Here is a 16,974-nt window from a genome sequence, read left to right on the forward strand (position 1 = left end):
AGAGAGGGAGGGAGTTGGAAAGAGAGCAAGAGAGGGAGTCGGGGGAAAGAGAGAGAGAAGTGTCAGGGGGAGTTAGAGGGAGTAAGAAAGAGATAGAGAGGGAGAAGAAAGATTAGATGTAAAGTGAAAGGGTTGTTTAGTTTTGTTCTCAAATGATATATTTCTTATAAAGCTAAAGGACATTGTACAGTCAGATTGTATAGTGTGTAGTCGGCTTTCATTGGATTCATGGCAGATACTACTGTCATCTTTGATCATCCAGGTGCTGCTGCTGGGAGTTCTGGGCCTCATACAGTCTCCTGCTCCCCCCTCATTCATTGAGGGACAAGGTGTTCTGTGATCGGACATGGCGTGGTCCTGTCACTCATTTGCTCCTCATCTCCTCTTGTTCAATCACAACTCAAAAATGATCAATTTCCTGTCATTTTATGTTCAGAGACAATGGTCTCCGGGACAGACAGTGAGGGTAAATCCTCCGCAGGACACAGGCAGCGATAAAAACCTGACAAGGGGACCCTGCACCTTTCTACATCATTTAAAAGTTAATACTCTACTATTTATACACTTTAGGGATTTATTTTAGAGGTTTAATTAGGTTTGAGGGCTCAGGTGATGAGGTAAAACGTACAGGTCTTGTCCCACTCTGTGACTAGTGAGCTCTTCTCTGCTCTATCCTCCTACCAGCATGCTCTTTACACTGCACCACAGTGGATTGGCTCATTATCCTGCTTCTGACTCTCTCTGCTGTGCAAGGATGCTGCAAAAGGATGCTACCAAGTCACCTACTTACACTGCTTGTTTTAAAAAATACATGTAATGGTGTATTAATGATTGCTAGGGATGCACCGATTCCGTTTTTTCGGTATCAAGTACGAGTACCGATAATTTTTTTCCGGTACTCTCCGATACCGAACACCGATACGGGAAGTCCTATTAGGCCAGAAAGACGAGTGTAATGTGTAATGGCTTCCCGATTAGCCAGGTCATGAGGAAGCATGCAGCTGGCTTTCCAGCCAATCAGGAAGCTGGGCGGCGAGCCATTACATGCCGCCTGGCTCCCTGATTAGCCAGGAGGCCGCCTCAATGCTCCCTCGTCACCATGTGACGACGGAGCATGGAGCCTGCTTAAAGGCCAATCAGAAAGCCGGGCAGCGTGTAATGACTCGCCGCCCAGCTTCCTGATTAGTCGGGAAGCTGGCCAATCAGGAAGCCAGGTGGCGAGTCATTACCTCCCCCCCCCTCCAGGCTTCCTGATTGGCCGAAAAGCCAGCTCCATGTTCCCTGGTGACGATGAGGAAGCTGGGCTGCATATAATGACTTGCTGCCCGGCATCCTGATACCGTAAGTTCCGGTTCCGGTATCGGGATAGGCATCGGGAACATTTGGTACTCGTCCAAATACTCTGTATCGGCACTGATACTAGAATCGGCATCAGTGCATCCCTAATGATTACATTCGATTATTTTGTCCTATATCTGAGTTCAGCGTTACATTCTGCACCTTTGGTGACCCCGGCTGCGGGGGGGGGGGGTGAACAATAACCCCCGCCATGACTCACAGGGCACCAATGTAAGCTCCAGTCTTGCTGAGTGTGCACCGCTGCGCGCACGTAGGTTGTTCCACCCCTACCGCAACCGCTAACCTCGAGCGTATCCTGCCACTGTTCCCCACACGGGACTTTTTCTCATACGATATCTTTCCTTGCCATCTTTGCATTTGGTTAATATTAAGTGATGATGGTATTAGAGCGTCTGGACGGGTCTGTTTGAATTTCCTCCGTCAGAATATAATATAACGAGATGTCAGCAGCTTGGCCGGCTCTTCAAGGAGGGAGACAAGAAAGGACGGCTGCCTGCCAAGCCCTTCACATCTTCTTTGTTGGCTGGTGTGCATCCCGACCTTTACAGGGAGCGCTTTCTTAATGCAATAATATACGCTAATCAGCGGCGTCTTGGGTTTCTCCGGTGCTCCGCGCAGCTGCTGCCGCCGCAACCTCTGGAGCAAATATATACCGGAGGGGGTAGAATGTACATTGCAGCTGTATGTGGGCCAAATCCAGACTTCATATACAGTATAATGGAGACGGAGAATAAACCGAATGTTGCTTGTATCTGATTAAAAAGTATTGCAAATGTTTCAAATAAATAATATGCTCAAACGTTAGAATTTAGTCCGTGTGCACACCTTGGCGTTGCGTGAACTTAATACTAAACCTTGAGTGCAATTTAAAACATTGTAATGCTTTTTTTCTTCCAGGTCTGTGCAGTTATCCAGTGTGAGACTTGGAGCTTCCTGTAATAAAGACCGGTCACTGCTTCTCTCTCCTTCTGCAGGGTGACTGGTCTTGTCTCTGCCCCCTCCTGTAATAAAGACCGGTCACTGCTCCTCTCTCTCCTTTTGCCGGGTGAATGGTCTCGTCTCTGCCCCCTCCTGTAATAAAGGCCGCTCACTGCTCCTCTCTCTCCTTTTGCCGGGTGAATGGTCTCGTCTCTGCCCCCTCCTGTAATAAAGGCCGCTCACTGCTCCTCTCTCTCCTTTTGCCGGGTGAATGGTCTCGTCTCTGCCCCCTCCTGTAATAAAGGCCGCTCACTGCTCCTCTCTCTCCTTTTGCCGGGTGAATGGTCTCGTCTCTGCCCCCTCCTGTAATAAAGGCCGCTCACTGCTCCTCTCTCTCCTTTTGCCGGGTGAATGGTCTCGTCTCTGCCCCCTCCTGTAATAAAGGCCGCTCACTGCTCCTCTCTCTCCTTTTGCCGGGTGAATGGTCTCGTCTCTGCCCCCTCCTGTAATAAAGGCCGCTCACTGCTCCTCTCTCTCCTTGTGCAGGGTGACTGGTCTTGTCTCCGCCCCCTCCTGTAATAAAGACCGGTCACTGCTCCTCTCTCTCCTTTTGCCGGGTGAATGGTCTCGTCTCTGCCCCCTCCTGTAATAAAGGCCGCTCACTGCTCCTCTCTCTCCTTTTGCAGGGTGACTGGTCTCGTCTCCGCCCCCTCCTGTAATAAAGACCGGTCACTGCTGCTCTCTTCAACTTGTGCAGGGTGACTGGTCTTGTCTCCGCCCCCTCCTGTAATAAAGACCGGTCATTGCTGCTCTCTCAACTTGTGTAGGGTGACTGGTCCTGTCTACGTCCCCTCCTGTAGTGTCCTGTAGTGGGTGGAGCCTGCTGGGTCCCTCCCACAGCTCTGCTCTCTATACAGGGTATGCACAGCACAGTGATGATGTCACCACTTCTCTTACAAGGTCATAACTGGCTTTGCAAAGGCATTCGGTGCTCACAAAGTGGATTTATATCCTGTGTGGATATTGGGAAATATGTTTCAATTAGGGTGCACCGATACCATATTTTGGAATCCAGTACTGATATTTTTCTTTTGGTACTCACCGATACTGAATACCGAGTACCGGAAGTCCCATTCAGGAAGCCAGGTGGCGTGTAAAGACTCGCCACCCGGCTTCCTGATTACCAGGGAAGCCGTCCCCGTGCTTCTCATCACTAGGTGATGAGAAAGCTTGGAGCCGGCTTTCTGGTCAATCGGGAAGCCGTGTGCCGTGTAATGACACGGCACCCGGCTTCCTGATTGGCCGGGAAGCCGGCAAATACTCGGCACCGATACCGATACTAGTATCGGTATGGGTGCATCCTTGGTTTCAACTTATGTTTTTGTGGCCGGAGTTCAGCTTTAAACACATAACGTGTGGAATATTGCAAAATCCAGTCTCCCTGCATGATGCAATCTCCCCGAATGTACATGAGCAGATGCACGTTGGGTATAAAGCCTTCGTGAATCATTGTGGCATTGATGGAATGTCTTTACGTGAGCTTCGTGTGTTTCTGTCACCTTGGGGTGTAATCACGTGGCGGGGTGATGACAATAACCACGTGGATATGACAGATTAGACAGCCTGAGGTCATGCCTGTGTTGAAGGTTTGGCTGCTGAGGTTTGAAATAGGTTTCCACCTCTCCTTGAAGTTGAACACCAGGAAGATATAAAAGCTCTGTATTCATCAATACATTTATTGCAATACATTGTTTAAAATCTATAAGTACCTATATTTGACCTTGTAGTAGTATTTGTACAGCCAGGCTCAGACTGAGGGAGGGAGAAGCAGCACAGGAGGCAATCAATTGTTCTGCAGTGCTCATGTGCTAACAAGGGGCATGCTTATAGGAGGAGATATAAGAGTGACAGAGAGATGAGCTTATCAGTCTTCTGCTTCTCCTTTCACTGTCCAGTCACAGGCTGGGAGGGGGACAAGACCTGTAAGTCTCCTGATATGCCAGGCAGGGCTGTGCTGTGTGGCAGAGCTGTATTTATCTCAGAACTGATTGCACAGAAAGTAATATACTTTGGTAGGTGAAAACAGCCCCTTTCTATGTATTTCCTTTGTGTGTTTGGCTGTTGTGTTCGGCTTCAAACTGCTCAGTTAAAGGAGAAGTATGAGGTGAGTGCTTTTCACTCACCTCATAATCTGAGCCGACCTGTGACAATGAAACTGTCACAGGTCGGCTCAGTAGATCGGGAGGTGAGCGAACACATACCGGAACTCGCTCACTTCCCAATCTATCTGTGCAGAGAGCCGTGACAGGGGAGGGGCTGGATTCCCCCCTCCCCGCTCCGATCCTCCAGCGCTGACTGGCAGGAACGGACGGGGGAGGGGGCGGGTACAGTTGGCTCTGCCTCTAGATAGGCAGAGCCAGCTGTCACTCATGCAGCTGGGTGGATCCAGACATAATTGTCGGGATCCGTTCCAGCTGCGTCGTCTCAGAATACCGCGAGATGTAGCTGTAGCTCGCGGTATACTGAGCTTTGGGTGACGGGAGGACGCTAGTTTGTGTCCTCCCGTTACCCTTCGGAGAACTATGGAGAAAAGCCCTAACCCCATAGTTCTCCTTTTAAGTTTGATTCCCTTACAACCAAAAAATGGCTAAAAGGTAAAACAACATCCCTAAAGTGCCAACCTACACCGTGGCACTGCCTTATGGGTGACAGGAAAGGTAATGCGGCACTATTGCCAATGCCCAATGCCAACGTAAACGTTTTATTTAATTGTGGACGGAGCGGGGAAGGGCAGAGCCTCTGCCGGGGATCATGTTTTGGGAAATCTCTAGAATGGGGGTAGAAAAGTCAGCAGTCCAGAAATGCAAAAGATCATTGTGATCCCGTACATAACAACTGACACTGCGGGCCCAGGCAGAGCCACGGGTAAAAGAATACCGCTGACCTATCACAGACAGACGGGCAGATAACTCCTCCAGCCCCAGAGACTATATCCAGGACATTTATATTACACGCTTCCTGAGTATTGTAACCAGTTCAGGATCAACATCTTACACCCCCTCACTGTCCGGACCATTTTCAGCTCTGTTTACTTTATCTGACAAATACTCGGTGATGCAACAATGTTCCCAAATGAATGTTATATCATTTGTGGCAGAGTTTTGTTTTTTTAATTTCTCAACCATTTTTTTAATATATAGAAAGGGAAAAAAAACCCACAAAAAATGATTTTTCTTTACTATTTGTTTAAAACATATCCGATAATATTATTTCTCCATGAATTTAGGATAAAATGTATTCATACACTGGTACTGGATGACACTGGTACTGGCTGTACAGGCACTGATACTGGCACTGGTAGTGGATAGCAATGGTACTGGATGTACTGGAAACGGATGCCACTGCTACTGGCTGTACAGGCATTGGTATTGGATGGCACTGGTAATAGCTGAACAGGCACTGGTACTGAATAGCACTGGTAGTAGCTTTACAGGCACTGGTACTGAAAAGCACTGGTATTGGATGGCACTGGTACTGAAAAGCACTGGTATTGGATGGCACTGGTACTGGTTGTACTGGTATTGGTACTGGATGGCACTAATATTGGATAGCACTGGTAGTAGCTGTAGGCACTTGTACTGAATAGCAATGGTACTGGATATATTTGTAATGGATGGCACTGGTAGTGGCTGTACTGGTACTGGTACTGGATGGCACTAGTAGTAGCTGTACAGGCATTGGTACTGAATAGCACTGGTACTGGCTGTTTCTGACACTGGAACAGGATGGCACTGGTAGTAGTTGTTCAGAAACTGGCACTGAATAGCACTGCTACTGGCTGTACAGGCACTGGTACTCAATGGCACTGGTGGTATCTGTACAGGCACTGGTACTCAATGGCACTGGTGGTATCTGTACAGGCACTGGTACTGAATAGAACTGGAACTGGATGGCACTGCTAGTAGCGGTACAGGCTCTGGTAATGGCTGTACTGGCACTGGTACTGAATAGAAGTAATACTGGTTGTACTAGCACTGGTACTGGATGGCACTGGTAGTATCTGTACAGGCACTGGTAGTGAATAGAACTGATACTGGCTGTACTGGCACTGGTACTGGATGGCACTGGTAGTATCTGTACAGGCACTGGTACTGAATAGCACTGTACTGGCACTGGAGCTGAATGGCACTGGTAGTATCTGTACAGGCACTAGTACTGGTGCTGGATGTACTGGCACTAGTACCGGTACTGGTTGGTGATCAGGAATTAGCTTGAGCTCTTATTTCCCACAATCGATCGGTGTTAAAGGGAAAGGGAGAGCTGGCTGCTAATCACAGATTACACTGCACACTGGGAGCTTCTCACAATGTGCATTAGAAGCCGCAGAAAATCAAATAGAGCCCGCCTCATTTCCTGGCTGGAGGACATCCACCATCATCTAGTCTTTCCTCCCCACCCTTTCTATCCCTCCCCTTTCTCTCATTGGATTTCAGTTCTTCCAGTCATGGAGACTCAGCGTCACATGTGGCCGTCTTTCCTACTCTATGTTAAACTGAACCTACGTCTGAGTTTACATTGTACACTTTGTGTTCCATCTTGTTGTTCGGTTCCAAAGCTCCTCTTCCCTTCCTCCTTCTCTAAGGGCCTAATGGGTCCTGACAACCCCTTGGCCCATCAATGCAGAACGTATTTGTACATTGTGTAACATTTCAGTCATTTTTTGTTACAAGTATCCTCTCGAAAGATATTGTTGGGAAGAAAACCAGCGGCGCAGCAAGCTGCTTTCCATCCTGACAGAATGTTTGAAGAGTTCTTGTATTTGTGAGATCTCGCTAAGCTTCCCGATGATGGATGGAGCCGCGGATTAATCACGATGGGTTAGTGAACTCTTGTTTGTTCTGTAACGGAATGTGTCGTGTCACAAAAAAACAAAACATCTTTCACATTCGGCTGGACAACCAGTATATGTAAATGGGGCTGCAGAGCTTTGCATGTGGAGCTCGGAAAGGGTGGGGTTTAAAGGGGAACTCTGAAAGGTATAAAAAGACATGTTAATGCAGCTCTGTATTCATTCACTATATGTAGGTTTAAATGAAAGCAGTGTAAGTACCTGAATTTGAGCCCCTTATGAGCCCATGTATAGCAGATATCACGGGGAAGTAGGTTATCAGTTGAGCTGCAATGCTTGTGTGTTAACAAGGTTCATGTTGCATGTATCCCCATGTACATATGTATCTCTATGTATCTCTATGATACAAGTATCCCCATGTCTGTATCTCTATGTATCTCCATGATACAAGTATTCCCATGTCTGTATCTCTATGTATCTCCATGTACAAGTATCCCCATGTCTGTATCTCCATGTATCTCCATGATACAAGTATCCCCATGTATCTCTATGTATCTCCATGTACAAGTATCCCCATGTCTGTATCTCAATGTACAAGTATCCCCATGTCTGTATCTCAATGTACAAGTATCCCCATGTATCTCTATGTATCCCCATTATTCATGTATCCCCATGTATGTATCTCTATGTATCCCCATGATATATGTATCTCGATATATCTCCATGTATCTCAATGTACAAGTATCCCCATGTCTGTATCTCTATGTATCTCCATGTACAAGTATCCCCATGTCTGTATCTCTATGTATCTCCATGTACAAGTATCCCCATGTCTGTATCTCTATGTATCTCCATGTACAAGTATCCCCATGTCTGTATCTCTATGTATCTCCATGATACAAGTATCCCCATGTATCTCTATGTATCTCCATGATACAAGTATCCCCATGTATCTCTATGTATCTCCATGATACAACTATCCCCATGTCTGTATCTCTATGTATCTCCATGATACAACTATCCCCATGTCTGTATCTCTATGTATCTCCATGTACAAGTATCCCCATGTCTGTATCTCAATGATCCAAGTATCCCCATGTCTGTATCTCCATGATACAAGTATCCCCATGTATCTCTATGTATCTCCATGATACAAGTATCCCCATGTCTGTATCTGTATGTATCTCCATGTACAAGTATCCCCATGTACCTCTATGTATCTCCATGATACAAGTATCCCCATGTCTGTATCTCTATGTATCTCCATGTACAAGTATCCCCATGTATCTCTATGTATCTCCATGTACAAGTATCCCCATGTCTGTATCTCAATGTACAAGTATCCCCATGTATCTCTATGTATCCCCATTATTCATGTATCCCCATGTATGTATCTCTATGTATCCCCATGATATATGTATCTCGATATATCTCCATGTATCTCCATGTACAAGTATCCCCATGTCTGTATCTCTATGTATCTCCATGTACAAGTATCCCCATGTCTGTATCTCTATGTATCTCCATGTACAAGTATCCCCATGTCTGTATCTCTATGTATCTCCATGATACAAGTATCCTCATGTCTGTATCTCTATGTATCTCCATGTACAAGTATCCCCATATATCTCCATGTATCTCCATGTACAAGTATCCCCATGTCTGTATCTCTATGTATCTCCATGTACAATTATCCCCATGTCTGTATCTCCAGGTATCTCCATGATACAAGTATCCCCATGTATCTCTATGTATCTCCATGTACAAGTATCCCCATGTCTGTATCTCGATGTATCTCCATGTACAAGTATCCCCATGTCTGTATCTCTATGTATCTGCATGATACAAGTATCTCCATGATGCAAGTATCCCCATGTCTGTATCTCGATGTATCCCCATGATTCATGTATCCCCATATATGTATCTCTATGTATTCTATGTATCTCCATGATACAAGTATCCCCATGTGTCTATGTATCCATTAGGCATGGTGCACCACACCCAAAACATCAGTCCTAGGTGGTTGTCAATGGGACATCCCAATGGTCTGGTTGGCTACCTGTCTAGTTTTCTACTGATCATTGTTAATGAAGATGTTAGCACGTTTGCATCCTGCAAGCAGTGGCATGGCAATGGATGGAGCAGCATCGCTTTTCCTGGTGGGCTTTGAAGCCAGTACAGTTGTAGTCCATTTCACATTAGGCAAGGTGCACCAGACCCAACCCAAAACAACAATCCTAGGTAATTGTCATTGGAACGTCCCAATGGTCTGTTTGTCTATCTGTCTAGTTTTCTACTGTTCATTGCTAATGAAGGTACTAGCATGTTGGCATCCTGCAAGTTTCTTTGGCCGCGTCAAGCAAACTACAGTATCCCATACTTGTTTACTCAAAAAGATTCCTCTTCGACAAAGAACCATTAGGTAGGACAGTCATGTTGTAGTTAGACCTGTATCATATCCTTCAGTGGGACTGTGATCTCTGCAGCAGCTTCTCCTGCTAAGAGCTGAACCACCTTTCATTCAATTGTCAAGAGTATCACAGCTTGTGGGCACCCACAAAACTATAGTATCTTCTAAGTGGGAGTGACAAGGGCCCATTGGTGGAGCTTGAGAGACCTTGCTTGTTCATGTGTAACAGTCATAGTTCACAACAGGAACCTTTGCGGTATGAAAACGTGTTCTTGCTCATGTAACATCCAAGCCTGTTATCTGTGAGAAACCACAAAGTGAATTACGTGGACTGTGTTATCTCCAGTTCTAAGTAAAGTCAGCTGTGTGCCGCATTGTTGCCTCCTTGACTAACTGTTCACAAGTGATTCTGCTGGGTGCAAAGTTGGAATGTTCCATTTCTTCCAAGACCCTGTTACATATGAACTCACAGCAAGCAAACAGTTGTGGGTCATGCACCACCATACCAGATATGTCCAGAAGGGTAACATTTAAAGTAGATGTGAACTCTAAGTGGGCGACATTTTGTTTGCTGCTGTAAATAAAAACATTTCTTCTTAAAACATTGTTTTTAGCTTTTTCAATCTCAGTGCTGCTGATTTCCTCAATCCTCTTTCAGCCACTTTCTGGATATATGAACTCCTTCCAGCATTTGCTGCACATCATTCGTCTATACCAGCTTCCTGATGGCAGTGAACCAAACCTGCCAAATGTGTGCCCTTGCAGGTATGTTAAAGTTTCTTCCAGGGGGCAACACAGAAGCACAATTAGACTTTTGTCACCCAATCACAGTTAGTTCTTGAACAATGACCTTCATGTCAGGATCACCAGGATATAAAAGATGCAGATTGAAGGTTATAATACAAACAATGTTTAAAATGACATTAACATAATACAGTTCAGATGAGATGAGTTGTTAGTAATTGGGTTTAGACCTACTTCATTTAACCTGCTCAGTTCCTGCATAGGCTCCAACCTGTTTCATGTTACTATTAGTTGCACCAGGAGGTAAGTTTGAGATTGTGGAAGAGGTAGGTGTGACAGAGCCAGCTGATAACAGCCAGTGACACGATCCCTACTTTGACATGGCCAATTTTCATCTCAGAACATCATTACCCCTCAAACCTAACTCTTCTATATCTGGGCTTCCTAGCGCTTCTTTCTGTTGCTGGGAAGAGAACCTTTGTAGCTAAAAAAGCTGAACATGTGAATTGGACCTTCTCACTTGGTTTTAGTTTCTCACTCCGATATGTATTCATTGCACAGTGGCCTGCTCTGTTCTCTTAGGGTAATAATGCCTCTTGGTTGATTTTGCCACTGGTAACACTTCTCCAGGGACAGATTTACCCCAGTGAGGGACCTGCTTACCCATACAAAGGATCCTGTCTATGGTGAAAACTCTACAGTGCAAGATCAGTAATAGACCCACTTACTCAAGGCTGGAGAAATCCCAAAGCCAAGTAGCCCATGTTCTTGAAATTTACATCCGTCACCCAACTTTTGAGGTTTTTCTAGTTGTTGTCAGTGGATTTGCCACCTACTGGCTCTTGGATTAGACAGACTAGCTCCTGAATTCCACCTGAGTCCACCTCTGACTTAACTTATCCACCAAACCAGCTGCTGACATCACTGCACAATACAACGTTCAAGCTGCAGGGATTGTAGCCCACATACATGATTTCTCTTAATAAACCCTGATAACAGGGGGTGTATTTTGGACCCTAAACAAGTTGGCTACTTTACTTGAATGTCCCCTGACCTTTATGGAATAAAGTTGCATTTGGACTATTTTAATTAGTGTGGCGCTTCAATTACAACATCTACTGTGTTCACTGTCAAGCCAAGGAGACTGTGGAGATCTTTTGGATTGCAGAAGCTGCCTACCCATTAGCCAAATCACCCATATTCACATCACTTAACTACTGCTGGATAACCAAGAGAATAACCACATAGGTCCAGGGCTTTCTTTCCACACTTCCAAGTAACTATTTCTAAGGAGTCGTGCTGCTCACTAATGAGGGAGTGGCATTTTTATGGCTGGTTAGGGAATGACTCCATTGGAAAAGTCTAGTGGCCTATTACTGATGCTGTTTTGGAAAGTTGGCAAATGTAAGGTTTAGGCAGACGCAACCAGTTGTCCTGAACAGAGAACCTACTCTTTGATACGTGCCCCATCTTCGTGTTACATTCTCAGGAGCTGGAGGGGATAAGGAGCTTCCGATGGTTTTAGTATCTGTGTAGGGCTGTGGTGGGGTGGAGAAGAATTCCTACTTTAGACATTAGGTCTCCTTTAAAGCTTTGAGGATGGATATGAGTAAATAAGCTAAAGTCCATCACTACAAAACCACAGGTCCACTTTAACTGGATTGTTTGAGCTTGTCAAGGACACAACCCTTCTGGAACCCAAAGGGCTCCACAGATGCTGGCAGCCATGTCCCTGATAATCTGTAGATACTTCTTCCCATCCAAAAAGACAGAATGTTCCCTAAAGAAATAACACGATGAGAAAAAAAATATGTTTTGGATTATGTGGAGCTGCCAATCTGTCCATCATGTCGAAGATTTCATGCTAGCAATTTCCTGCTCTCAAACATGGATGGAGGGTGGGGGGATGGGGCTGTCCATCTGAAAACAGAATTTTTGGAAAGGTTTTTTTGTTAGTATAAAATGGACTTAATTGTACAAACTGGACTCAGAAAAACTAGGTCAGAAAATGGAACAATTTCTACTGAAGCAATATTGACCAACATTTCATTCCATATACAGACTAGGCCAAGCTTGTTTTTTTTTTTTAACTTTTAAAGTGCACCTTCCCTTTGTATTGAATGATAAATAAATGAGTAATATATTACCCATTATGGCCATTGTCACATACCTGGTAAGAGACCGGAAGGTGAGGAGACTTCTCTTGCGACACGTGTCCTTCCGCCGCTGGAAGTGGGAACAGGAAGCAGTTGGACAGCGAGGAGCACAAGTGCCACTGATGGGAATCGACACTGTGCAGGAGACACCCTGATGACGTGTAGTCAGCAAGCCGGGGGTCCACCGAGCAGACAGCCTGGAGCAGGAACAAGAGGCTGAAGCATAGTCAGGAAGCCAGAGGTCGGAGCCAGCCAGGCAGCAGAGCACAAAATCAGGAGGCAGAAGGCAAAGTCCAGGAAACAGGCCGAGGTAAGGTGCAGGCAGCAATCCAATAGCAAAGTCCAAGCAAACCGGGTCAGGCCGGTCACAAGAATCCAAATGGTACACAGGAACACTAGCTGAAAAGACTATCAGCAATGTAGCAGGGGCAGGCTTGTCTTTATATGGTGAGCTAAACCAGGTAACAGCCTCACTTCCTGTGCAACGTACATTGCGCGTGTATCCACGCACTTCCGGGTTGCGCGCGCATGCGCGGCCGCCATTTTGCAATTACAGCCATTTTAATAGCCAATTGCCTTTTGGTACTGGAGGTAAATAACAAACAGGAAACTGTTTTCTTGAACAATGTATTTATACGAAGGAGAGATCAGACAACTCAGGTCGCTCTGATAAGAAGATAAGAGATCTCCTTTAAGCAGCATTAAAATGTATCTAAACCCAAGAACAAAAATGTAACATATTACAGTTTACCAGTTCTTAGAAGTGGTGGATGCATTAGTATTTCTTCTTTCAGGCCATTTATTTTCAACTGGTGAATCTGGCACACACATTTCCTGCCCCTGGGTGGCTACACTAACATATTATATTGTATCTTTGGAGGAAAAGTGTTGTTACAGAAGGTGGCCTTCCTGATTTGGACTCTAAACACCTCACTCTCGCCTCATCTGCTTAACATAAAGGGGCATTGCTTAGTAGTAACAAGATAGCTGAGAAAGTTTTTAACATTGAATAAGATTTCAGTTTAGTCTACAAGAATTTACAAGGACTCGAGATTTCTGATTGCATTAACAGGTATTTTGTGTACTTGGAGAACATGTACTTAGCCTAAAGAAAGAAAAATAATGCAGCCAACATATCTAAGGAGTGATAAGTTGCAGTATTTACATTTCTTTTCCTTGGGTATAGATATACTTTAACTTACATACCTCATTTCCTACTGACACAAGCGTAGGCTCTTCTTCCCCAGCTAACAAGCTTTTTGGTTTTGTTCAAGTTTCTCTTTAACCCTTCCAAAACACACTACAATGGTTGTATAGTAAAAAATGGCTTTGCATCATAAAAGGATCCAGACAGGACATCCTGACACCCAAGAACTGCCAGACAGTGCCAATAAAACCATCTAAATGGTTCCAGCTGGTACTGTAAAATGGGCCACTAGTAATACAAACTTGGTCCCCAGAATGGCTTGACCATAGGACAACCCCTCACCCCCACCCTACTGATTCTCAGGAAAGGCTGTTCAACCTGCTACTAGAACAAGCCTTGATGCTTATAGGCATTTTCACAAATAAATTGCTATGTTCCAGTTTTAATGAGTTTCTTCTATCATTGTACACACTGATGAAGAGGGACTGATGCTCTTCCAAAATATGTTGGTTATCTCCATTGCCTGGCAAAAAGTTACCAACCTGGATTTAGCTAAGCAAATAGGACAGATCCTTCCAATGGATAATAGGTCTAGGTTGAGCAATGTTATGTGCCCAAAAAATTAGGTCAGCTGCCTACCTGAATATACTGAATGATCAGGTTTTTCCATCAATGGATTTTTTCTTCCCTGATGGCACATCGGGCATATTCCAAGATGACAATGTAAGGATTCATCGGGGTCAAATTGTAAAGGGTGGTTCAGGGAGCATGAGACATCAATTTTACACATGGATTGGTCACCATAGAGTCTAGACCTGAACCCAATTGAGAATCTTTGGGATGTGCTGGAGAAGACTTTACGCAGTGGTCCGACTCTCCCATCATCAGTAGAAAATGAAGGCAACTCTGGACGGAAATACATTTTTGCAGTGCATAAGCTTATAGGGCAAATGCTGTAATCAAAGCTAAAGGCGGTCCAATGAAATATTGGATTGTTTGACTTTGTTTTTGGACACGCAGTGTATGTGGTGGTTGTTCTCATAAAAAGAAAAAAAAAACTTACTGGGCTCGTTGACCCTGTGGTGTTCTTATCTATCTTACTCTACCTACTGTTGATATTCCAAGGACCTTCCCAGGCCACTGGTTTCTAGGGAGCTGCCTTTGTCCCAACTAACTAGGAAGTCCTTCTCAAATCAAGGTCCAGCACTCCACCAACATTTCAACATCTGTCCTCAGGAAAGGTCCTAAACATTTAGCCTGGGCTCTTCAATCACACAGGCCACTACCGCACTATGAACCCCAAGCATCTGAATACTACACAATGCCTTCAGCAGGATCCATTAAAACAAAGTTAATAAGTACTGACAGAAACACAGTTGGGATTTCCATGTTGCTGTCATGTCAGAGTTCTTCTGTGACAGAACAGGAAGATAGCAGCAATGGAATCGTGTTTCAGAAGATTAAAGTGGCCAGTCTACCACGGAAGTTATTCTTTATATATAGCTCAGCTATACAGCTGTTCTCCAGATGATCCATCAGTAGGAATCCTCATTGTTGTCAGTTTATTATTGTACGGAGCCGGGTTGTATATCCATTAGGGAAAACTTACAGTCAAATTACACCAACAGAACACTTCAATCGCCATATGACATAACCGGTATAATAACGAGATGATGAAGTAGCTTCTCTGGCATTTTGAAGCCCCTGGTGCAACTTGATAAACAGTTTCAATCCATAAAATATGAAAGTAGATGTAAACCTTAACTGAATGATTTTTAGGGCTGTTTTCCTGCATTTGACATGGGGTCGAAATGCACGTCAAACGTAGGTCAGGAGGTTCCCGTGTACTTCAAAGGTGTAGCATGAATGATCGCTCTGAGTTTATGTGTGACCCGCTCTTTGGACGAAGCAAGTCCTATTGCCATGCGTTTAAGTTGCAGGTATGCATTTTAGCATCCTGCTTTTTAATTTTTTTCTAATTTCAGTGCTGATGATCTACTTTAGCTTTTTCATGAGTGTGCAAAAGACATACCAACCTTGTTACTTCTTGAAACCACTAATTGATTCCCCATTTTCAGACTAACCCACTTTTAGGAGCTAACCACTCATTCAATAACTTCAACTTTTCTTGAATAATTAGGATGCAGGGGTCATAAAGTAACTCCTAACATTACAACCACACTGTCAACATGCACAGGCACATTTTTGATTTTCTCAGGGTGGGTTTATTTATTTATTACAGGTATTTATATAGTGCCAACAATTTACACAGCACTTTACATAGTTGAACATTCACATCAGTCCCTACCCTCAAGGAGCTTACAATCTAAGGTCCCTATCTCACATGCACAGAGGGCCAACTTAGACGGCCAATTAACCTACCAGTATATCATTGGAGTGTGGGAGGAAACCCACGCAAGCACAGGGAGAACATGCAAACTCCTTGCAGATAGTGACCTGGCCAGGATTCGAACCAGGGACCCCCAGTGCTGCATAGTTGCACATTCACATCAGTCCCTACTCTCAAGGAGCGTACAATCTGAGGTCCCTATCTATCACATGCATACATAGAGGGCCAACTTAGATGGGAGCCAATCAACCTACCAGCATATCATTGGAGTGTGGGAGGAAAACCACACAAGCACAGCAAACTCCTTGCAGATAGTGACCTGGCTGGGCTTCGAACCAGGGACCCCAAGTGCTGCATAGTTGCACATTCACATGAGTCCCTACTCTCAAGGAGCTTACAATTTAAGGTCCCTATCTCACATGCATACATAGAGAGCCAACTTAAACAGGAACCAATTAACCTACCAGCATATCGTTGGAGTGTGGGAGGAAACCCACACAAGCACAGGGAGAACATGCAAACTCCTTGCAGATAGTGACCTGGCTGGGATTCGAACCAGGGACCCCCAGTAGTGGCTAGAAGCGCTAGCCACTACACCACTGTGCTGGTTTCTTGATGGTGACATAAGAGGGACATAAAAGGGACATAAAAGGGACATGACTGCATAATGTCTCCAATTAATGCACATGTGACAGGATGACAATGCAGGAGAAAACTAGAAACACAAAGCGCACAGCTCACCCCTGTCATGCGTCCCTGTAATCCACATTCGGTGGACGGATGACTCTTCTGGAGTGATAGGCTCAAAAACTGTAAAACCAGCACACGATGATCACAATGAAATTCAAACTTTATTCCACATGCATCTATACAAAGAACAACCGCAATGCAGGAGAGCAGTTGGGAGACAAAGACAAAGCCATGTCACCCTATAACAGGACGTGTCTGAAGGACCTTCACGGCAAGATGAAGGTCCTTCCATCAAAACTGCTTATTTAAAAAAAGAGTAAAAATATTTTTTTTAAATTGCATTAACATGTG

Source organism: Nanorana parkeri, unplaced genomic scaffold, assembly GCF_000935625.1.
Source record: "Nanorana parkeri isolate BGI_ZX_2015 unplaced genomic scaffold, ASM93562v1 scaffold92, whole genome shotgun sequence".
NCBI classification, from domain to species: Eukaryota; Metazoa; Chordata; class Amphibia; order Anura; family Dicroglossidae; genus Nanorana; species Nanorana parkeri.